Source organism: Ixodes scapularis, unplaced genomic scaffold (genome assembly GCF_016920785.2).
Source record: "Ixodes scapularis isolate PalLabHiFi unplaced genomic scaffold, ASM1692078v2 PGA_scaffold9__187_contigs__length_104089568, whole genome shotgun sequence".
NCBI lineage: Eukaryota > Metazoa > Arthropoda > Arachnida > Ixodida > Ixodidae > Ixodes > Ixodes scapularis.
Window position 1 is genome coordinate 42,218,683 of NW_024609884.1, and position 25,657 is coordinate 42,244,339.

General features: G+C 45.2%; 1 non-coding gene across 1 annotated transcript; it reads left to right on the forward strand.

Annotated features, from left to right (window-relative positions):
* Window positions 1-10,798: 10,798 nt before the first annotated feature.
* On the forward strand, window positions 10,799-10,870 carry Trnap-agg. Its single transcript has one exon. It is a non-coding gene; the product is annotated as a tRNA-Pro (tRNA).
* Window positions 10,871-25,657: the final 14,787 nt, after the last annotated feature.

Sequence of the window (25,657 nt, forward strand, 5' to 3'; positions counted from 1 at the left end):
CCGTGCGAGCGGTCACACTCTGTTCGAACAAAACAGAGTTTGAGCGGCACATTTGTTTCTTACACATTTTTAAATGATCACAATCGGAACATCACGTGCAGCATATTTTCAGGCATGAAAAGTTACTACATTTAACCGTTATGCTCTTATTAAAACGGTTTCTCGCTACCACCCCTAGGGGATTCTTTTCGGCTTCTGGGTGGCCAAGAGAGCATGCCAAGCCCTCTATCCGCGTCTGGTGCACGCCCTGGCTCTGCCCGCTCCTCCCATTGTCCAAACTGTCTCTATACGCGGCTCTGGAGTGATAGACCGGAAGTTCGAAAGTGGCGCCCCTCCGGTCGCCGCCATGTAGTACGCAAAAGTTGCTACTCGTCACGTGACCTCACAAGAGTCATGACGTCACCGGTAAGATGGCAGCGCCCCGACCTGGTTGATGCAAGTTTATTCCGTGCGCGGTAGTTGTGATGTGCCGCCGCTTGCCGACGATTTCTTTATGCTCTCTGACGTAAGTATAACGTGAAGATCTGAAGGAATTAGACGTTCTACTCCTTTTGCGCAAGATCGCTCTGGATATTAGCAGACAGCATAAATCGTATCGCCGTAGCAGTGCTCGGATTCCGGGATGTGTTCAAGGTTCGATCTAACCTTCAGCACGAAATTTTTGCATTCTCCTAGCTCTGTTTGAACGTTGGAGTGTCTGAGAATCGATGCGAAATGTATGCGTCGCACGTAGATCCTAGGAGTAGGGGAAGTTGTATCAGCCCTAGGTAACCTCGATATCGCAAAAACGTTTAGCGAGGAAGCTCCGGCGACCTTTAAGTTTTGTACTAATCAACTTTTTTGAGGATAGAAGTTTTAGCATAAAATTTTCGCATTTTTCTAGCTTCGTATGAAAGTTGGATTTTCTAAGAGCCGAAGCGAAAAGTATGCGTCGCTACTCTCGTGTAGGGCCTAGAGAGGGTTGTTTCAGCTCTGGGTCACCTAATAATCACAGCAACGTTTAGCAAGGAAGCTCCCGCGATCGTTAACCTTTTGTACTAATCGGCGATTTTACGAATTGGCAATTCCCAAGATTTTGTTATGACGTGCTTTCATTGCAGTAGCTTGAATTCAATCGCAGTACTTTTTTTAAGTGAAAAACTGGCGTTTGTTCAAGTAACGTGCACGCAAACACTTATAAACATCGAACCAATCATTCGAAAAAAAAAAATGTTCACTATACTAACGTTAATAAAACAGTTCATTTATCCCCTTGGAATTCAGAACACAGTAAGTCATAACATTTTTTATTGATAAGTGCACAAAATACTGCATTTGACGTTCCTTACAAATTAATCTTAGTAGGCTCTTGACCTTGCCGGTGGGCATCAGTAGTCCACACCAGACATCAGACTCCTCTAGGATGGATGTCTATTCTATCATTCTAATATCTAGAATCCTTAAAAAAAATGCAGCCTTACCCCTTAGATCCAGAGATAGAACATATAAAATAGCGCAACAGAAACAAGGACAAGAAGTAAACAGGACAGGCGCGTTTACTTCTTGTCCTTGTTTCTGTTGCGCTATTTTATATGTTTTACTAAGATGAACCAACTAGCCCAACAACGTACCTTACTATCCAGAGATAGCACCACACATTTCAACATTTCTTTAAACTTAATGTCACTTGGAAAAAGAAGATTAACTGCACATTTTTCCTTTTCGTGGGATTTATTACGGCCCCAATTTTTTCCGTCGAGTGCGTTGTATCAGTATGTTGATTATTTACTTGCTCTAATTACCTGGACAGGATAAGTTCTATTTCTCTTCGTCCTTTTCCCGAAGAAGCAGTCTTGTTGCAAAATGTTCATTTCCATTTCTTTCACTCTCTTCAATAGACTTTTTTCAAAAGCTTGTGCTGCGTATACTTCGTTTCGCCATAACTTGGCAAAGGGCAACCGCCACAGCCCCCTCGAGCCGATCGGAGAAACGAAGTCGAAGGTATGTAACAAATCTCTGCAGAAGGAGAGCACTCCGATGATGTGTTGTCACATGCCTCTCTCAAACGTGCATATTGGCTCACTGGGACTGTAGCCTTGGCCGTTTGCCAAATTGTGATGAAACCAAGTACAGTAGCTACTATGCTAATTACCCAGGGCCTTCATACTTTGGCCATTTGTTCGACAAGAAGGTTATGTTACCAATCATTGCGAACTCGGCTCAGCGCCTATTGGACTCGAGTGCCGCATTAACGTTCGACGTGAGCTTGCATCCATTCTCATCTTTACGCCCCCCAAAAAATGGTGACAGTCAATGTTGCTTGATGGGGTTTTGCAAAGAGTCTATTGTGTCTTATGTATATAAAATATCCTGCTATACAATAACTTGACACCACATACTATTAAAGTAGGTGCTCAGAGGTCTGTTCGCCTTTGTAATTAATAAGTTACAGAAATATTTATTGCTTACGAGTGTAAGATTTATTTTCAGTAGCTGGACCCCTTTTGTGCTAATTAATGTCAGTGTGTATGATGTTATATGTGCATAGTTTTAAATATCCTCTCTGCAATGTCTACAAAGGATTTGTAGGAAGTAAACGAATAAATAACATGTTCACATCACTGGAGTTTGTTTTCGGATGCACCGCATGTTCAGGAGAGCTGAATGGAGTGCAGCCCCATGCAACAAGCCTGTCAGTCTGGTTTGTACCATTTGTTAATATTGAGGGTTCAAAGATGCAAGCGTCCTCAAAAGCTCCATCCCATGCAGTGAACACAATTCTTGGTGTGTAGACTCTGAAGGCGTAAAGGCTGGAGTGTCCATATGATGCATACTTGTTTATTCTATCAAAAAGGTTTATTTCCAATTTTTCACTTGATTACATAATTATTGATTCTTAATATAAACGATTCCTTAACCCCTTGCCTTCAATAACGAGTGTCACTTGTGCCATCCCTTACGGACCATAAAGCTTGACCACAAGTGTGACTTGCGTTTCGGTTTCGGCGCTTGCTTAGCGCGCTCTCTGGCAGATGGATAAACCACCCCTGTTGCTTCATTTACCTTGGGCAGTGTGCTCGTTTGTTTTGCGGTTTTACAGAGAAATATTGCTCCATTTAGCCAAAACAAAAAATAAAAAGCAGTCGCTGGTCAGCGTTCACCGTTCACGCTAAAACATCATGGCTTTGGCACGGAGGTCCACTTTAGCCGACAAAGAGATACACAACCTTCTTTTTGATTGGGATTAATGCTCAGGCATATGTGACGATGAATTCTTCGGCCTTTTCGATTTTTAAAAATCAGACGATAGTTTGATGATCAGTGACAGGAGGGATGAAAACGATGTGAATCCTGCAAGCATTCCCTCAACTTCGGCGTCTGCACGTCAGTGGGACTGGGACCCGAAGTCCTGATTTAGAGCGAGACGTTACACCTGTAAGTCAAGAAAATATGTTTTGTCTTATTTTAATGCAAATTGCCTGTTTAAAATAAAATTTGCCTGTTTAAAATAAAATTTTGCAGTATGTTCCCTGGAGAAGAAAATGAATACGCAAAGGGTTAACGAGTTCTTTCTGCGACAGTCTCGTGTCAGGGGTTCAGTCGTAGCACCTGTGCTCCTTGTTCTCGGATGACGCTCCAGGCAAGTCGGTGTTCAGTTCAGTCGAGTGGCGATTTCGACTGACTGATACCATTTTTTGATCATACGTCCTGTGCCGCCGCTGACATCTGGTGCACTGAAACTGCCAGGGCTGGCTTTTAATTCACAAATATTCCTGGTAGTTTTCTGCGTCAATGTTGCAAGTTCGATCATGTATTGCTTATGTGGCTGGCTGTGCCGTTTCCTGTACCATTGAATGAATGAATGATTTGAGTTTTATGGCGCGAGAGCTACCAGGGCCAAAATGCGCCAAGTGCATAATCTATTGCAAAAACAAGGGTTGAAGAAACAAAGCTATAGTAGATGAGGATCTAATACTACTATGAACATAAGTCGTGTACAACATGAACATGAATTCTGGTTATAAAACATTATCATGTCTATGCCTTTTAAGATCAAACTGGCCATAATCTACCACACTTTAAACTATCTATAATGAAAGTGATATATTTTCTGAATAAGAGTTACAACCGGTGTATGTAGCCAGTTGCTTTAAGAAATTCTAAAACACGCCGAGAAGGGACTAGAGGTTGATCACCGAGAAGGAAGGCAGGGTGAAACAGAAGGTGATATCTAAGCAGTTCTGGAAAACATGCCCGTGGCTGCTCATGTAGGCGCCTGCAATTCCACAAAATGTGAAATACAGTCACTACTTTGCCGCAATGCTCACACTGCGGAGCCTCTTCACCACAATGCAAATACAGATATGTCAGGCGTGAGTGGCTAATCCTCAGTCGGGACGTTAAAACTTAATGGAAACGATTCCTGTGATGGGAACTCTCCCACACCCCCAAACAAGGTTCAATTACGTGTAGTTTATTGTAATTTTCCCTATATTATTCTGACTGCCCTATCTTATTAAATGCTCTTTTGAAAGCTGGCTTAAAATCTTCATGTGGTAGTCCAAATGATGTTTTAATGTTATCCTTGATAGAGGCGGCTAGCTTATTTGCCCCTTCATTACCGGAAATTCCTACGTGGCTTGGTACCCGGCAGAGTTTAATATCAAGTCCAAGTAAGAGAGTACGGTCCATCTTTACATGCACTTGTTGTGTAAGCCGGTTCTTTGTGTCGGTAAGAGGAAACCGAGAGGAGGCCAATCTGAGAGTCAAGAAACAAAATAGCTTTCGTCACATGATTCTCCTAGATATGTTCAAGGGTCATCATCATACCATAAAGCTCAGCAGTACAAATACTTGTATTGCTATCGATACACCTTGCTTTCTCGTACTGTGTTGAAAACTCTGCAGAGCCTACGTAGGACTAGGTTTTGGCACCATCGGTATAAAATTGTAGGTAATCTTAATATTTCTCCAGCAATGTTAAAAACGCCTGCTGCATCACAAGAGGTTCGACTGATTTCTTCTGAAATTTTGCCAGTGACCAGTGGCATGAAACTTTCACTGCACTCCAGGGAGGAATGCTCTCGACCCTTTTAATTATGTTATTCTCAGGGATTGTAAGCTGCAGGGAAGTTTAAATAATTTGAAGTCGTAACCTTAAGGGTCGCACAATGCTTGGCTTGTTCTCAAAAAGTCTTAAGCAACAAGAGGTATATACGCAGCTAAAGGCGGGATGTGCAGCGTCAGATTTAACTTTGTGTTCATAACACAGGCTAAGATATTGTCTCATCTTTCCTAAAGAAAGTTTATGAGTTTCTGCATAGACGCTCATTACAGGAGAAGCCCGAAAAGCTCTTGTAGCGAGAGTCGAAGGCCAAGATGATGAACAGGATCCAACATTTTCAAGACAGATTCCCGTGCTGATCCATACACAAGTGCATCATAGTCCAGACGGGAACGAACCAGTGAATTGTACAACCGGATGAGACAGCGCCTGTCAGACCCACAAGACATGTGGGAAAGTACTTTGAGGATATTAGACGCTTGCAGGCACTTCGTTTTCAGTTCCTTGTCGTGAGCCAAAAACGTAAGTTTCTTGTCAAAAACAACCCCTAAAACGTTGTGCTCTTGTTTTACAGGTACAAATCTACTATTGAGTTGTAAACTGGTCTCAAGTGACAGGCCACACCGCAGTGAAAAGGGCGCGCACACTGTTTTGTTAGGAGAAATTTTAAACCCATTTTCATCGGCCCATTTGCTCATTTTGTTGAAAGAGACCTGCAGTTGGCGCTCCCAACTTGAGAGGTTGCAGGAAGAAAATTTAATCTCCACATTGTCTACATAAAACTAGGGATGCCGCGAACTTTTTTCGAATCGAAGTTTCGATGATCGAATCAAGCGGTTCGAAAGGTTCGAAAGATTTCGATTTTTCGAATTGTCTATATCGTAAAATTCGACGGAGATCGAATTTTCGAACTTGTTAAGCTAAGAAGTTCGACGCTTTTCGAACCGTCGATCTTATTACGCTAAAAAATTCTATCTTTTTCGAACTTTCGAACTTATTGCGCTGCAAGGTTCGATGCTTGTCGAACTTTCGAACTTGACTGACCAAAAAATCGATAAATTTCGAACTTTCGAACTTATTTATCAAGAAAGGTCGAAAAGTTTCGAACTTTCGAATTCTGAAAAGTCAGAAGTTCGACGAACTTCGAACTTTTAGGGTAAAAGTTCGACGTTCGTCGAACTTCGAAAGACCGGCGGCCGGTTTCATTTGATTTCAAGGAGTGGGGTACATTCGTAATTTTTTTTTCTCGAACTTTTACACGCGGTGCTGCGTTCCTTACGAAAGACAATGTCATTTATTTCAATGTTCTGGCATGCTTAGGTTTAAAGAAATAAATCCCCGAAGGGGAGAGGACGGACGACGGGTTTTTGACGATTATCGTTTGTGCCAGATTTGAAGCACGCTGCAGCCGGAGCTATTTATGGTAGATATGTTATACTTTTTTTTAAGAATGATCTATGTATAGCTTAGGTAAGTGCCGTCTTAAGATGTGATTATTGTTATTCAACGTGAGTTTCGAAGAAATGTCCAAACATGTATCTGCATGCAATTATGACCTAAAATTGATATTTATTTTCGTCTAAGTTGTTTGAGGTATCGCATTTAAATTAGCACCACAGACAGTACATATCATTGCCATCTGCAGAATACAAAATAATATATTTATTGTTTTTTCACGTTAAGGAATAAATTAACTCATTGCAGAAGATTTCTAGTAGTGTTCAAGTTCAGCACGTCATTAAAAGAAAACTTTTTTTTTTTTCGCTTCACGTTCCTGGGACGTGTTTCTTTTAGCCTGTACACATTTTGGTAAAAGAAACTTGTTTCGAAGTTCTGAACCTCTGAATATGCACGAATAGAACACTTCCGACGAATTCTTGATAGTTTTTTTTTCTCCTGCTTTTTATTCCCGCATTTATTATTATTTTTTTTTGTTACTATCGGCACAGGTGTTTAGGTCGAAAAGACAGCTTTGAACTTCCGAACCACTAAGCATGTGACGAGCAGTGCCTTCTGACAACGAGTTTCTAACAGTGACCATCTACGCAACCTTTTATGCAGTGAAGAGCGACAGTAGCTATACATATGCATAAATAATTTCAGATTAAAATAAGCTCGACCACGCCCTCTTTCCCCGTATTGTTTTCTTTAACAGTCCGAAATACCTGCAAAGGGGAAAAGGAGGCTGAAGCCCCCCCCCCCCCCCCCCCCCCCCCCCCCCCCCCGCCGCTATCCTCTTTCTCCCCGCTTTTCCTCTTCCGACGCCACTTGTATGGTAGAACGCTCCTCGACCTCGAGTTGTGTCGGCTTTTGTGCTTTTTGCGAGGCGATTCCTCCGTCCCAGAAAATAAACCTCCAGGACAATTATAAACTTCACCGGATCGGATTACTACCAGCGTGCAAGGGGTGGCGAGCTAGTTTGCCAGGTCGCTTCAAGGTTTTTCTGAGCCTCAACCTCCTGCTCGCCCCTGGCCGTTTCGAACTGGATGAGTCTCGTAAAAGAGTGTGTTCGTGCCATCACTACTGCGTGATAAAGACCCCCCCCCCCCCCCCTTCCCCCCCGGGAGGCTGGCGGTCACAATTCTGCACTGGCAAATATTCTAGCACGTCCGGGACACTCGTCGTCTCATTTAATTGCCTTACCAACTTCGCAGAATCTAGATATCACACCCTCACTTTTCTAAACTTGATTTTGTGAAAACAAGTGAGTCGTGAAAACGTTATTTGAAACTGAAACTGTAGAAAAACTTGAAAATCGGACTTCAAACTTTGAAAACTTGGATTAGAAAAAAATTCAAAATCTTCGAAGTTTTTTTTTTTTTTTTTGAATGTAGAATGTAGCGTTAAAAGAGAATCGAAACTTTCGAACTTTTCGAACTTTAAGCCAAAAGAAATTCGAAATCTTCGAATTGTTCGAACTTCATGTCTATAAAAATTCGAAGCGTTCGAAGTTTTCGAATTTTTTTTACAAAGAATTTCGAAATCTTCGAATTTATCGAACCTGAAGTAAAAAAATATTCGAAATATTCGAATTCGAAATTTTAGAAACCGTGAAAGCTTCGAAATTTTCGAATTCGAAGCTCCGCTGTGGACAAAAGTTGCGAATTTTTCGAAATCAAACCTCGGTCGGTACAAAAATATCGAAATTTTTCGAAATCGAACCTTAGTTCGCTTCGCAAATATCGAAACCTTTCGAAATCGAACCTAGGGTGGTTCGCGACATCCCTACATAAAACGAATAGGAGACAGATGGCGGTATCACTGCAGCCAGGCTGTTTATCTTTACTGCAAACAGAGTAACGCTCAATGCACCCCTTGAGGGACCCCATTTGCTTAAAAAAACAACATCAGAGAGCGTGGATCCGAACCTAATCTGAAAAGTTCGGTTAGTAAGAAAATATTGTATGTAATGCAACATCCGGCCACGGATGCTATACTTATGGAAGTCCTTAAGAATCCCATCATGCCAAGTAGTGTTGTAAGCCTACTCTAGGTCGAAGAATACCGACACACAGTGCTATCAATATACAAAAGCTTCACGTATTTAAGTTTTCAGACGAACAAGGTGATCTAAAGTTGAGCGACCCATTCTAAATCCACACTGATCCGTATCTAAAATTCTTTCAGCCTCCAAAAAGTGCACAAGTCGCCTATTTATCAGCCTCTCGTAAGTTTTCCCGAGATAACTGGTCAGCGCATTGGGACGATAACTCGTAGGCAGTGAAGAGGTTTTACCAAGTTTCAGCAAGGGAATTATATGCGCACGTTTCCAGCAGTGAGGAAAAACAAAAGCTCCCCCCAAATGGTTAAAAAAAAAAGTCAACAGATATCATAGGGATTCACGGGACAAGTGCCGTCCACTTTCCCGTGAATCCGCCGGGACCTAACAGAATAAACATTTCATAGTTTATTCTGTTAGGTCCCGGCGCAGATTCCTTCTTTGTTGCAAGGGCCACCTCAAGTTCACACAAGTTCACACCTCAAGTTCGCACAAAACACAAGCTGTAGCACGATGATTCGACAAACAGAAAGCCGTACACTTTCCAGTACTGCCAGACGCATCGATTCGCTAATACATCCTAGAGAAAGAGGGGGTACGGAGACAACCTTTGAAATAACCACCGTGTCAACGAGGAACGTTCATTTGTCTGGTCTAGCTAAGGGAACATCCAACAGACATTTAAAATACACCTGGTCAGGAGACCTTTCATACGCTGAACCGTCACATGGCAAGCAAAAAAAAGAACGCTTGCGAACGACGGTACTGCTCTAAACCGCCCGGGTCGTTACAAATTTGCCATTGTTATGGGCAGAGATATTTTTTTTATTGTTCTTCGCCTCCGTGAGTTGTAAAAAAAGAATCAAAAACAAAAACGGCTTAAATTTTTATACTTTATTCGCACTGATCTGCAATACATTCTAGTTCTACTTCTCTACAGGTGACAACACCACGTGCGAGGTCCCATTTCTGGAAGTCAGTTTTATAAAACAAAACTTCGTATTTTAACACAAAGTACATTGTACTTTGTTCTAGTGGGTTTCCCTGTGTTTGCTCCGGTGGGCTATAATTCTAGCAGGTAGTAATTGTTGTGCTTTGTACTTGTATGTTCACTATGCATCATTGGCCTAAGCGAAGAAAATTAACACTACAACTTCTTTATATATGAAAGTCCAGTTAAGCCTATTTCTGTGAGATTCTCATTACGGGACGCTGGAGTCATAACGGAGAAGGGTGAACCTCTCTTTTCCTCCTAAACGTGATTTTGTTCAATTCAAAGGCGTATCACATTTTCTAAGCAGTGGTCCAAAACAGTTCTCTTAGATTTTGACACAGCCGCGTGAGGGGTAAAGCGAGCCGATGGATATTGATGGTCACCCACCTTGACGAAGCCCATTTAGCATTTACTTGAGAAGTTCGTTTTCCTTATAGTCACTTCTGATAAACACCCCAGGAGCCATGGAACAAGAACGTTCATTGGTTTTCTCCACTAGTACTACACTAGTGTTATCTTTAAGGTTGGCTGCTTCCTCAAGCGAACTTTTGCAAGTTCTGTCCCTCATTCTTCAGGGGGAGATCGGTGGTCGAGTGGTCTAACCCCAGTGTTGGCAGAATGCATTACAAGCAACGGCGTCACCGGTAGCGCGTTTCTTTTTCGGGTAACCTAGTAATGTACTCGTTACTTTTTTCTAAAACAGTAACGCATGACGTATTTACGTTATTTGTTTTGACTAACGGGTAACGCAGTTACGTTACTCATTACATCTCCTTCCCAAGATTTTAAAAACGTTTTTGGTGCCAAGTCTTATGAATTATTCCACTCGTGACATAATGTCTTCAAGCTTTTGCCTCTTTGGAACCAAGACAGGCAAAATATAGTGTAACAGGAAATTAGATAATTCTGTTAAGTTTCTATACATGAACAAATATTTCTTGAAATAGTGCATACCTGTAACGTAAAAAAAAAAGTTAAACGTTTTAATTCATAAATAAACACTGCGGAAAAGTAACGCGCTGTAATTTTTTATCAACAAATGTAACGGTAACGCGTTCCTTTTATTTTGAGGTAACGTAGGTCGGTAATGCGTTCCTTTTATTTATTTGTTTTCAGGTAATGAGCAAAGTATTTCGTTACTTTTTTGTACACCTACGACACTACGTATTTGCAGTATTAAGTGATAAACGGTGGTCGGGAATATGACAGCCCAAGAGGAGATAAAGGTACGTAATTGTTCTTGACCGCGGCAGTTTCCAGCGGCTCGTTGGTCTAGGGGCATGATTCTCGCTTAGGGTGCGAGAGGTCCCGGGTTCAAATCCCGGACGAGCCCATGTATTCTTTTTTTACAACCTTTTCTGTTTAGTTTGACACTTAACTGCGATTCGGTGAGCGCTTCCTTTGGTTATCGAATCATCTGATTCGACATTCGACAACCAATTTCTGATTGTCGAATCATCGTGCTACAGCTGACCGGGGAGCTTGGCTCAGAATGTCTATATTTGGTTATTCCCGAAGCTCAGGGTGGATAATAAAAATGATTATGGTGTAAATCGTGATTTAAATTATTACTTAAGTCGTGATTTATATCCGACCAGTTTTACTATTGATTAAAATCAAACCTTTCCCGCAAAAAGTAATTCCGAAAATATTTTTATCTACTGTTTGTCTATAGTTTGATGCTTGCTGTGTGCATTTGTTCCGTATTTAAATAAAATAATGATTCAGCAAAAAAATATAAAATTGGACACGAGCAGAAAGAAAAGCTTTTTGAAAATGAAGCGTTGAACTTGATTTGTACATTACACTTCGTTCGTCAGCTACGTAACGGTCTATGGCAACAGAATCAGAACACAAAAGAAAGAAACGAACACTAGAAAAGTAATGTCCTACTGCAATCAAGTCAGGACTCTAAGGAAAAATGAATAAAGTTTTAGAAATAATTATAAAATCAAGCTGTTTTTCTGCTGGTATGGCGGGGATCACAGCGATAAAACTTTGTTGATTGAACTTTACTTTACATTCACAATAATTAATTTTTCCCCGTTATTATCAGTGATCGAACGAATTAATCAGCCAATCTGCCATGTCGAAAAAATATAGTGATAAATAATTTTTACTTTTAGCGACAGTGATTTAAATCAAATTAGTCTGATGTATATCAAATAAATCGTGTTTTTTCTTTTCATTTTTTAAAAAAAATTGTGATTTTTATTTTATTGCTGAAAATTGACTTAAATCTGTACTTTTTTTTTTATTAACGTGCCAGACAGACCCCGCACAAGGCTGGGAGTTGGCAGTCCTGATTGGTTGATAAGACAAAGATTTGCGATGCCTGGTTCATTCACAAGCAAACCCAACAAAATGGTTGTATCAGCGCATGGACTTCAATCACGATGTCCAAAGTTTTAAGAAATATTTCAAAAGTTCAAGGGCTCGTCCGGGACTTGAACCCAGGACCTCTCGCAACCTGAGCGAGAATCATTCCTCTAGACCGCCGAACCTCTATTTTCTTGATAATCAAAGTGATAGCGGCGCCTGCACTGGAAGAAGTGCCTGTTTGCAGATACCCGGAGGACCGGGCAAAAACTACTTCCTCCGGAAGTCCTCACCGCTGCGGACCCCCCGGAAGCAACCTTTGACTGGGTGAGCCAAATTTTCACCAGTTTTACCGAAAACCACCAGAACGCGGGGAAAAGTAGCTAGACCTAGCGAAGCCTATTTCACCGGCGCGCCGGCGGCGCTCTTCGCCGTCGAGTGGGCGTCCGGGGGTCCCTGCCCCATCCCCCGGGCTACCCAAGCATGGAGCCGACTGGACAGGCAATCGGAAATCAAGAGACTGATCGTAACAGCATGCCCGAACTCGAGGATATGGACGAGGTGCAGGGCGAAGTCCATACCAATAATACCCCCGGTAATGACGAGTCGCAATCAGCGGAAGAGACACACTTTCCGCCTTGGATCAAGATACTTAACCGGAAACAACAAAGACTTCAAAACTAGGCCTACCGGAAGACTCTAGAAGAATCTAGACGGAACGACGAGCAACCACCCTCCGGCAAGATGATGCCAACGGGCGCGAAAACCCGCCAGACGTCGAAACCGCAGAAGTGACAGCTCCCACCGCTACCGATTGATGATTACAAAGTGGTCGTCCGCCCCCTGGATGGTCTGAACCTCGGAGCTTGGGGCCCCGATCAAGTCTACCGAGCCATCAAGTTGGCGGCGAAGCTCACTCCTCTCGAGACTGCGGAAATCAAGACGAGGCTCCGTAAGGACCAGAACTTGGCCGTTGTGAGCACTCCAAGTGTCGACACGTTGGAGCGGCTTTGCAATATCTCCTTCATCGCACTCGGAGAAAAGCAGTTCCTAGTAAAACCTTACGCCGCCATGCCGGACGACTCCTGTAAAGGGGTCATCTCGGGCAGCACATCTCGGCCCTCGTCCGTGTGGCTCATTGAAGAACTCAACGCACGGAACAGCAACTACATAGTCCTGAACGCTCGAATGATGGGTAGTACGACCTCAGCCATCATCATTTTTCACGGACTCAGGGTTCCTCGCCTAGTGAACATCGATGGCGGCGAATTTGAGTGCAGGGTCTACAGACCCAAAAAACAAGTCTGTACTAAGTGCCTAGGACTAGGACACCGAGAGCACGTGTGCCCTCAGCCTGAAAAGCAACGATGCCGAGAGTGTGGAACTGAAGGCAGTGCCATGGATTCGCACGAATGCGAAGCGAAGTGCGTGAATTGTTGCGGGGCTCACCCGGCTACGGACCCTCGATGCCCCGCAAGGCAGCGAGCTCCGTACAACAAGTCACGCGTTCAGAAGTACCTGCAGCAACAACAACGTGGCCGCCATCAGCAGGGAAGTCAACGGCCCCAGCACATGGCTTCACCGCTTCAACCCGGGCAAGCGATCCAGGCTGTAATACCCCGAGGAGCAGTGGCCACGACTACCAACGAGGGGATGGGCGAAGCAAAACCCGTACGCTCTGCTTTTTCTCTGAAGCACTCGACAGCAGCCCAACGTCGACGGCCCTGAAGGTTCAGACACCCGCTCCGGATCCAAGCGGGCCCGGAGCAGATCCAAGGCGAGATCTCGCTCCCGCAGCCGAGCCCGATCCCGGTCGAGACGGAGGATGCAGCAACAACGGTCGGCGCAGGAAGCTGAAACCCGAAAATCAAGGAGCCCCGGTCAAGAGGCCCCGAAGGTGAGCTGGACAGTGCAGCAGCCTCCCACTCCCTCCCAATTCCCCGCATGCCCCCCTTCTCCCGCTCCTAGATCCAGCGTTAGGACACAACACCACACACACAAACAAAACACTCAGCACACGTTCATTGAAAGCAATCCTTGTGCCACCGACACTTCCTTCCTCGATACCTTGAGGCGCGAACTCAGGGCGGAAATGCAGAGCTATTGAGATGAACTCCGCATGATTAGGGAGGAGATGCAGAGATCTAGGGAGGAAGTTAAAAAATCTAGACTTGAGCCACTCGGTCTCAGCGAAGAACTTAAACGCGAAGTTGACAAACGGATCGCCGAGGCCAGACTTGGTATTAGCAAGGAACTGGATCACATGACCACTACACTCAAAGGGGACATGCAGACTGGCATGAATAACGCCCGTGGACAAATCCTTAAGGAAAATAGAGCCCAACTCCCTGAGCTGGTTCGAGACATTCTCTCCACGATGCCTCGACACAGGCTCGAGGTAAAGAGCCTCAAGGCAGCGGGACACCGCTCGTCCGGAACAGGGTCTCCCCCAGTTACGCACTTAAGCTTGTCCCAGAACCATCCCCAGAACTTTAGTCAGGAACAACACAATGGAACGGGACAGTAACAGGGTCAGAACGGCGGACCACCTGGTCCTCCGCAAACGCCCACCCAGTAACATACGCGTTTGGCAGTGGAACTGCAGGGGCTATCGGCGCAAGCACGGGGCGCTCACGCAGTTCCTCGCTACACTCGACGAAAAACCCGAAGTTATCGCAATGCAGGAAACCGCGTGTACACCGGCACTCTCGGGATACGTGACTTGTGCTTCAAAACCGGAACACGAGGGCGAACCTCCGAGGGTAGCCACTCTCGTAGCCAAACATCTACCGTTCATTCCACATCAGTTAGAAAGGGTCACTGGCATACCATATGTCTTTCTCGAGTTGCTCCCGCAGAAAAGCGGACAAAGCAGTCTTTTCGTCCTTAATTTGTACAGTTCACCAAGGGCGAGAAAAGACACCTTTGACGCGATCTTTAGAGACGCTATCGCCTTAACCAAACCGAGCGAGAATACGCTTCTCATAGTAGGGGATCTGAACGCGGCCCACCCGGCATGGAGATATTATCAAGAGTCGGTGAAAGGACGAAAACTAGCCACGGCCATAGACAGAAATCAGCTTGCGCTCCTCAACGAGCCGGATCAGCCCACGAGGGTGGGGAACAGCGCGAGCCGCGACACGTGCCCGGACCTCTCCCTCGCCAGAGCGAGAGGCCCGTGCACGTGGACCAACCTCCAGGAGAGTCTGGGCAGCGATCATTTTATCATTGAAATTCAAGTTCCAGTGCAGGCTCATCGTAGACACAAGAAGGCCCTGCGGTTGGTCAACTGGGACTCGTTCCGCCAGCTCAGGGCTCAGACAAACGCCGAAGAGATAGATGAAAACGTACCATTGGCACAATGGGTAAGAAAACTCCACGCCGACATTCAGAGTAACCAAGACAGTTCAGACGACGGACAAGGCGCCCGTCGTCGACCCGCATCTTCTCCATCCATGGGAAGCCCGTCGTGGCCTAACTAAAGAATGGAGAGTACAGAAATATAATCGGAAACTCAAAATTCGCATAGCCAAAATTGCCCAAGAAGTCGAGCGTTATGCAGAGGAGCTCACCCAATCTAATTGGCATAAACTCTGGGACAAACTACAAGGTACCCTAGGAACCAGGCAGACCTGGAGTCTACTGAAGAGTCTGCTTGACCCCACAAAGACTAGGACCGAAACCAACAAGGCTATAGTAAAACTTGTTCATCAAACAGCACACAACGGGGAGAACGCCTTGTGGGAGTTCCTAAAGGAACGTTACATCGCATCCGGCCCCAGACCAAACTACCGCCCATATCCCTACGAAGAAGCAGACCATCCGCTGGATCAGGACATATCTGAATACGAAGTTAGGGGAATACTCACTGGCCTAACCTGCAATAGCGCTCCCGGAGAGGACGGAGTCACGTACAGGATTCTCAGGAATCTGGACAATGCCTCCGTTTCGGCCCTCACATCATACTTCAACAGGGTATGGAGTACCGGTGTCCTCCCACCGGAATGGAAACACGCCGAGATCACCTTCATCCCGAAACCTGGGAAGGCTCTCACGCTAGAAAACCTCTGGCCCATTTCACTAACATCGTGTATAGGTAAGCTTCTGGAACACATAGTTCTCAGACGCCTTCAATCCCATCTCGAAGCTAACGGATTTCTCGCGGACACAATGTTCTGGTTTCGACAAAATCTGTCAGCACAGGACGTCCTCCTACAGCTCAAAGAAGACATCCTAGACTTTCCTGCAAGAACGCGGACGAGAGCGGTACTCGCGCTGGACCTTAGAGGAGCTTTTGACAACGTGTCTCACGACGCCATTCTCGAGGGCTTGACCAGAGCACACTGCGGCAAAAGAACTTACGACTGTGTCCGTGCGTTTCTGACGGACAGGACCGCTACTCTAGGGCTGGGAGATCTTCGCTCCCAGCCCATAAAGCTCTCGGGGAGGGGAACACCACAGGGCTCCGTCCTTTCGCCGACTCTTTTTAATATAGCCATTTCAAGTCTCCCGACCCTGCTGGGGGCCATCCCTAACGTCAGGCATGCTCTGTATGCAGACGACATCACCATCTGGACAATCAAGGGTTCGGATGGTGAGATACAGGATGGACTTCAGGAGGTGGTCGAAATCACTCAAAAGGTTGCAGAAGTAGCAGGACTAACTTGCGCCGCCGACAAGTATGAGCTTCTACTCATTAGAAGCAAACGTTGCACTAAAGAAGATGAAATTTGTTTAAATCTAGATGGAGAGAAGGTACTCACAGTCGACAGACTCAGGGTACTCGACCCACACATTCAGTCCAACGGCAAGGCATCCTTCACCGTGCAAATGCTTCGCAGGCAATGCTAGCAGATTGCCCACCTCATACGAAGGGTGGGAAATGGACGTGGCGGGCTTAAAGAAGCCGACACCGTGAGAATTTTCCAGGTTTTTCTAGTAAGTAGAGTTATCTACCGTTGTCCTTTCCATAACTTTAAACGTAGAGAGATAGACACTCTCAATACGATCCTCCGAACTGCTATAAAAACGGCGGTTGGATTGCCTCAGCATACGTCCACGCAGCGCCTTCTTCGACTTGGTATTCACAATACTATAGAAGAACTGATTGAGGCTCAGCCTGTTTGACAGCGTACAAGACTCAGTTACACACAGCCTGGAAGAAATCTCTTAGCCAGGCTCGGTTACAAACCACTTAAGAGGGGGCGCACCTCAGAGCCCCATAGAGAATACATGAGGTTTTTCACCAAATTAAAAAAATTCTCACATAATAACGGCTGCGCGGATCTTCTTGAAAATTTCGGCTTTAAAGACATTGAGTCATTATCGAGTCACTAAGCGCAACAAATGTTTCATCATAAATTTAATTATATTCTTTAAAAAATCATGAAAATGGTCAAAATCGGCTAATTCGGCACTCTTGCGTTCGGAGCAAATTTACAAAATTATCTAAATTCAAACATAAGAAATATTGCGCTTAATGTCTTCTAAATTTATTACGGAATCGAATAATATTCAAATTATTCATGTAAGTCGATTTGTTCCGTAACTACAGCAAATATAAAGAACCAAGGTGTCGGTGCTTGTTTTCGTCGTTTTTAAGGTACCTCTCTCTCCCGTGCGATGGTGCTCGCTGTCCACGAAATGCGAAATCGTCCGTTCGGAGATCGGCCGGATCGGCACTGTGCGAGGTGTTCTTCCGCGGCCGTATTCCGCGCCCGTATCCTGTTTCATTCTGCACGCCGAGGCGTCAGTGTGCGTGTCTTGCTTTCCTGGTTCTCGCTGGGTAGGTCTCCGTGTTTTCGCAAGTGACAAATTCACCTTGGAGCTATGGGTCGAAGACAACCGTCCTGTGGCAAGCGGACCGCGAGGTGTTCCACAACCTCGCGGTCCGTCAACGCGTTGTGCTTGTTTCTACTTTTTTTTTTCTTTTAAAAACGGGCTTTTTTTTTCTTTGACGCAAAGTTTTATTTTATCGTTATCCTTCACACAAACGTCCTTCGGCCTTGGGGTCGTGGAAATCGGGGATGAAGCGTGCACAGAGTAGATCGTTGTTTGTCTCCTTTTTATTTTTCACGGACGTCCTGTGACCTCCGTATGGTTCGTGGTCACCGCAATCTAACGCGGGGAAAAACGGGTCGCCTGCTCTGTAGTCAGGGTATTCCTAGGGGAGGGTGATAACTCGCTGTTCTTCTGGAAATTCACATATCACCCAAAAAGGTGACATGGGTAATGATTACGGTATGTTTTTTCCGGTGTTTATTTTTGAGCGAAAACCGGTGCATGTTTTTCCGTGCTTATTTTTTAATCACCAGTGTATTATGGGTTGAACGTCTTGTGATGATGCTAAAAAGCGTTGATAACCAAAGAAAAATGCGATTGGACAAGAACATTTCAAATTTCCAATTCTATTCACATATCCATTACGCTCTTCTCGTGGGAGCATCTATCCTGACGAAAAATGCCTAAGTCATTGAGCTGTGAACGCATACTCAGTGTACAATCTTTCGGCCTAGAGAGGTATTGCGCACGCTCGAACGCGCTTCACAGCCCAGTAGACGAAGTTGGTGGCACCCAGAAGGCGAGTTTTTGAATGGTCTGTAGTAGGCAAAAGAAACAAATAACAATCAACGCATATCAGCTCTTCAAGCGAAGAGGCGCGTTTCTAAGGTCAATGGTTCCGGACGGCACTAATGTTGTTGGCGTTGTCGTAAGATGACGTCAGTTCGTACGAACTGACGTCATCTTACGTGATCACGTGACACAAACACGTCATCTTACATGATCTCGTTACACGAAATGACGTCATCTTACGTGATCACGCTGCACGAAATGACGCCATCTTACGTGACCACGTAACACGTCATCTTGTAAGTCAACCTCTCCCTACAGCAGCGCGCTCCGCGCTTTCCGGGCCCGTGCAGTGCTGTAGTCGAAAGCAAGCTCCATATGGCAAGCGAAAGCTTCTGAAGTCTCACATTGAGAATACTCGCAAGCGACCGTCTGTGGAAGCTTCGCACGTTGAGGTTTTTGTTGAGATCGAGCCATCGTGTTCCATTAACTATAGTTGAAGTTATCGTTCAATAAAGCCCTAAAAAATATGAATGTAGTTGGTGTAGACATCAAGATCTAATCAAAAATGCGGTTTGACGTCGTTTAATTAACGTGTATATACAAGTGTAGAAAAAAATGAGTTATTTGTGCATAGATGTTTAAAAAAGTGTTTATTATTCGACATAGGACTTTGGGAGAAGGATGTGTTATGATTTTTCTTCATGAGCGCAAATATACCTGACGCAATAAATAGTGACGATTTCATCGTCCCAGTGGTGAGCAGGTGATTTCTTGCTCGAAACAATGATGCCATTTCATAAACCAAGTTCTGTGACATATGCTTTTCCAATGTCTGGTCACTATTTTGTAAACCTTTCAGTCCAAACGAGTATACTTCTGTTTGTTTTTGTTAGCTTAGGAGGGGGTCACAGAGCCTATCTTTTTGTCTTCCTCTAGGACAGACGTACAGAGTTATACCGCAACACGCATCTGTGGAGCACACAGAGCTATCGCTCTCCTGTTGACGGTACAGTAGCAGACGACACAACGCAGCTCCGTAGTCTAGCTATCGAGGGCACGGCTGGCCGCGGCCCGTAGCGCGACCGTTCAGACTAGGGAAATGGTTTTGAAGAACCGAGAAATGGTATCTTGTGTACAATAATCACATGTCGTTAGTATACTAGTATTCTACTTGCTAAGCCAAATAAATATTTGCAGCTTGTGAGAATATGTTTGCGTGACGATTTACCGTTCACACTCCTGACGGATGCTAGCGAATCCTTCATGTTCGTGGCTCGCAGTTATCGGTACCCCCTCGGAGTGACTTCACCATATATATTTTTTTCTTGCTTGCAGGACATCATAAAAATCACAAACACGCGAGAAAAAAAAAATCTTATGAGTACGCGTGATTTTGAGCTTCGCAGCTCTAAAGATGCCCGGTAAATGTCGTCCAGCTTGGGAAGAAACTAATTCTTTTTGTTGGAGTTTGACTATCGTATGCTGGCAGCTCGTTTCCGGTTTGTTTTGTCTATACTCCGTTTCACCGTAATTTGGCAACCCTCAGTCAGGGCTGCTGTGAGGGAATCACAGTCGCGGAGCAAAGCACGTGACAGCTACTTTTAGGAGCAGTACTATGGCACCTGCAGCGCGTCTCCGACTGGTGTGGTTAGCGTCTTATGCTGGCCATACATCAAAAGTGGTTCCGAAGTGCAACAAATGACGTCACAGAAGACGGAATGTCACGCTGTTGCATCTCGCGATCCTGGCAATTCATCGTAGAAAGGCTGGCGAAAGCCACGAGGGAACACGAGTGTCGCTGTCGTCATGGCGTCCCAACGAAAAGCAATTATACAATTTCGACGTTTTTGTAATTCGGTAATTTAAATTACTGTATACAATTTTTAAGAAAGTAAAGACATCATAACCAAATAGGAACTTCCGTGCTAAAACATGCAGTGCGAAGTGAAGACAACTACTATCTTTTTTTTTTTTTTCTTGATGTCCACAAAAAAAAAAAAAAAAAGGCTATGCAGCATCGATCCTACCGTTTTTATGTTGTTTTTTTTTCGCACATTATGTGATGCACGAAAGTAACGACGTAAAAGCGCTGTAGAGACGATATAAAAACAAAAATTTAAGGGAATCGAGCTTTGTAGTGGAACGGAAAAAAATAAATAATTAACGACTTTTTACGGTAAACACTTCACCTCTAAGTAGAACTTCAAAAAAGTGACGGTTACGCGCTTTCATGGCCATTTCAACAAAGTTGGGAGAACGATGTATTGCATCTTGTGAATAGACATGTGGAGCAGCATGTTTATGTTAGAGGTATTGTGTGTAATCGCTGCGCAGTACCTGCCAAAAGAAGATATTATTTGGGCACAGTCTCAACCGTTTCCGTCTGTGTGTGCTACGAATACAGCAACTCTTTTCGTAGAAGAAGTGATGAGGAAATGGCGTGCCCTTGATGATACGATTGTGATTATGAAATAAAATTTTTAATCAGCCAATAATTGCGACCTGTCCGGTCGCCTGGAACCCCGACAACAACTATCGTTCTCTGGAAAGTTCATTCTAATATTTACACGTTTTGTGGAGTTCATCGAGCGAATAAGAATGTTCCAACAATGAGCTAAACCTACACGAGTTCCAGAATCCAACACGGCGCTTTTGAATTTTAGCGCCGTAGATAGTTCTGCGAACAGTGTATACTTCTGTGCAAATATTCGTCTAACAGTTTTGCAACGTTGGAAAGCATCGGAATGATTCAGAATCACTGCGGAGTTGATACTCGGGAAGATAAGACGGGCACTTGGGAGAAACGGACCGTGGCATTTGAGACAGGGGCACAACCGGGGGACAAACGTGCTACAATCGCATAACCTTCCAAGGTCATCGCTTGGGCGACCGCGCGCGCGCCCAAGAAACCTTTTTTTTCTTCTTTTTAGGGGTGGTGGGGGGGGGGAGGGGAGTGGTGTAGGCTCTGATTGTCTTCCTCCTTTGTGGCTTTTGACAGACGCACAACGAGACTGGCAGAACAAGCGCATGATTCATTTCTTTCGATGGAGGCGTTCTGTCCGTGTATGCGAACATGATTTTTTTTCCCCTTTTAGTAGTTAGTTGTTCTTGCCTTGACTCGGGTCCCAGTGGGTGCGTTGTCGTTGTATGCCCACTATTTTTTTTTTTTTTTAGTTATTGGTAGCTTTTGTGCTGATGGGGTATCAAGGTAGACAAAAAGAAAAAAAAATGAAATAGCGCCTCGACAAAAAAAAAAAAAAAAAAGTTGTTGCGATCAGGAACGTTTTCAAAGCGATTTTAGGAGCCTGCAGTGTTACCACAGATGCAGGATTGAGAGCGTAACCCACGCACTTGAAGAGAAGGGGAAGCTCTCGTCTTATTGGAACTCTCTTTTATGGGTTTCCACGTCGCGATTTTCCTTCAAAATCAACTGTCATTTATTTCTCGCTCGTGGCTTCCAAGTACTGGAGGCCACGACTCGAGCCACAATAGTTTTGCGAAATCAAGGTATCGCTGAAATGGATAACTCTCACGTACAGTTCGACGCGCAATACCTTTGCCGTATTGACTCGCGAGAGATGCCCCCAACACGGCTGGGTATGGCGGTGCTCCAGACCTAACATCTAAATTTTGTTGCCTTACCTGTTACTATTTCGCGCCCATTTTGAGCCATATCAAAATGAAAGCGGATGATGAAATAAAAATGACACTCGTTTTCCGCTCGATGGAAATTTCACGCCAGCTCGCTGTCTTTGCTGGTACCTTGAGCGTTTCCCAGCGATGCGGAGTTAAAAAAAAAAAAAAAAAAAAAAACACGTACGATGGCATTTTTTGCACACTCATTACTTCTATAACACTGAGCCACCTCGTATCCTTTTGTTTTTCTTTCATGGTACTAATTTCTTTCTGCGCATTACGGCTGTTACGACGCTAAAGCGCGAAACACATGTACGACGAAACCGTCCGATCCGACGTCCGACCGCGCAATACGACGGTCGGAGGCGAGGGTTTTCGTAGCATCGGAGAGCGTTGAAAACCCTCGCCTCCGACCGTCGTATTGCGCGGTCGGACGTCGGATCGGACGGTTTCGTCGTACATGTGTTTCGCGCTTAAGTCTGTCTGCCCTTCGAATTTGAACTTAGGCTCAGATCAGGGACGAACCAGTTTAAATCAGGAAAATATAATTAACACTGTAGCAAAGTAAATCTATCATATCGATCGGAAATACGATTTGGCACATTCCATCTGAACACATATTGTGCACAGCGAATGCAATAGCGAGTCAGCGTGCAAAACGCCGCCACACTGAGCTACCATAACATCTCAGCGATTTTTGCATAGCACCGAGCACGGAAAAGAGAAAACAGTTATTCATTCACATAAACGAAGCAAATTTATTTAAAGCGCGGACACTCCGTACGTCCAATCTAGCTAAGATTATCAATAGACTCGACCATATCATTTGTCGAAACAGATAAATGACGTTGGCAAAAATGATTAGACTGAATAAGTGAATCTAACGCACGTATTTTACCAACCAACGGTCGCGCGCCTTCAATACCCTTTCCAATTGTCATTGCGCACCTTGTACACACTTTGGGGAGCAATGCATATTTACATCGCCGCCCGAGGTCTCCATTGAACGTGTAGTGCTGACCCAAATAAAATGCTAACCTGACTCTCAATCGCTCACCGCAAAGGACGATTTCGAACAGGCGGTACTGTAGGTCACTTGAGATAAAAAAAAGAGAAGAAAAACAAGCTATAGAAACGAGCGTCGTAAAAAAGGGGACCGGCATTTTTATTCCTACCTCCGAACAGAAACGAGCGCCACCCACCGCATCACACAGCGCAGAGGCCGGACTCGGCCACCGCGCGTGCATACCAAGCGCGCGCGAGGGAGGGAGAAACTTCCTCCACCGGGAGAACACGGCACATTTCGGGATCTATTTCACGCAGCGGATAACGCGGGCCTTTTCACACCTCGATACTGGCGCCATCTAGAAGTTGCGCGTTCAACCACGTTTCGAGCCGCGCGCCATCTGGTGGCTGAAACGGACGAATAAATAGAGGTACCGCGCTCTCTTAATAAAGAACAGGGCTGCATACGGCTAAAATCTGTCCCACCGACCATTGCGGCTAAAATACGAGTTTTGCCCCTACCAAAGAACGTGCATCCCATTCTTAATGCAGGTAGACGCCTCGCGCGTACCCGCTACCTAAGGCTCAAATATCAAAACGACCCAGACGTCTGGGGAGTACACTTCCCCACGTGAGGCAAAGTGCATGGTCGTCTGCGACTCGCTAGGGCGAGGTGAAGCGATAGCGTCTCTCGCCGCTCCCACATCGATCGCGGAGGGCGAAGAAGCGGCAATTGCATTAGCCGTAGCACAGCTTTCGCGTAAAACTGAAAACACAGACAAGACCTGTACCATAATCACTGATTCACAGACAGCGTGCAGGGCGTTCGCGCGATGCGTCGTCTCACAACGAAGTGGACACATTCTAAACACAGTTAATCAAAGCACACTACCCGCAATCCAGATAGTTTGGACTCCTGGACATACCTCCCTCTCTGGCAACGAGAGTGCGGATGCACTCGCCCGAGAAATAGCCGGCCGGGCGTTGCATGGGGAAGGGGAGGCACCGGAGAATCACAACATGGCCACATCGAACTTACGCACAGAGCCAACACCGCTTTACACGTACAATGAAATCACGGCATTTTACAGATCACAGCGTAGAACACTACCCCCCTCCGCACAGGGACCTATCTAGGGAGGAAGGGATTGAGTGGCGGCAGATACAAACACACACTTTCCCAACTTTGTACCACAAGCCTCTATTTTTCCCTAACAGATACCGGGGCACCTGCCCCGGCTGCCAATCTTCCGAAACTTCCCTTTTCCACACAACCTGGGCCTGCCCCTCCCCACCTGGGCAAGGCATCCTTCCCCATCCCTGACCCATCCTTTACCTCCTGGGAGGCTGCGCTGTCTAGCGCAAAGCCCGAGGACCAGCGAATGCTGATCTCTCGGGCTAAGCGGATAGCAGAGGACAACGGGGCCCTGGACTAGGGGCTCCCGACCAGAGAGAAGACACTCATGCCTTTTCCTTGAATAAAGTTTTTCCTCCTCCTCCTCCTCCTGCTCTATTTTCAATATTACTAGACCAACGAGCCGGTGCACGTCACAATAACACAGTACGATGGTGAATGCATTTCTCTGCTTGATGAGTCTCCTCGGGCAATATCACTGTTTGTTGTATGCTGTACAATACCAGTCACCGCGAAGATACGAGTGTCAGCTTGAAAAGGTATGGCCCGCGTGTCTCGCCAAGGCCTCGGGCAGAGATGGAAGTAAGGACATTACTGCAACATGGTCAAAGGAACTAAATTAACTGTTCCACTAATACTAGTTTAGAAGGCACGGTCACTTAAAAGTATGCGTTCGTGCCTTTATTAAGGCTGGGGCAGACATCACTGTGTACTTTAATATGTATTGGCTGCACAGAGAAACATATAAAAAATATCTACTCAAACCAAACCATCAAACATTGCTGGACATTGAAAGCAATGTGGCTGCAATCCTGGCTTGAAATAAACAAAGATAAGAAAGCAACAAATAAAATTGAGAGGGAGATTATAAAAGATTTTTGTATCAAAAAGACAGATGACAATTGCGTTATCACACCTTCTATTTATTTATTTAAAAAAAAAAATATGTGATTTTTCTGGCTGACTTTTTCTAAGAGTGGTTATAGGTCGTGATTCAGGTCGTGCAAATTAGTGCGTATCTTGTATAAGTGACGATGGCTCCTAATAAAATCAGTTGAGAGTTAGCGCCTGTCCTGTTGACCAACTAGCCCGAATCCAAGTTTTAATGCGTTACACTATACGTCAGTCATATCTTTCGTTTAAATTTGAGACAAATAATCTGACCTAAGAATGTGAGGCAATTTGCATGGGACGTGCTGGGGCTGATCAACCGGCCTGTATCAACACCTCCTAGGCAGCTTTCAAAGCCTGCGCGTCACGTGATATGACGTCACGTCCCGGAAGCCTGCACGGGCGCTGATTGGATGCGAGTGCAGCGTCAGCGTTCGCCGTGGGACTCGTTTCCTATCATAGTCCCACGCGAAGGCTGACGCGGCACTCGAATCCAATCAGCGCCCGTGCAGGCCTCCGGGACGTGACGTCATGTCACGTGACGCACACGCTTGAAAGCTG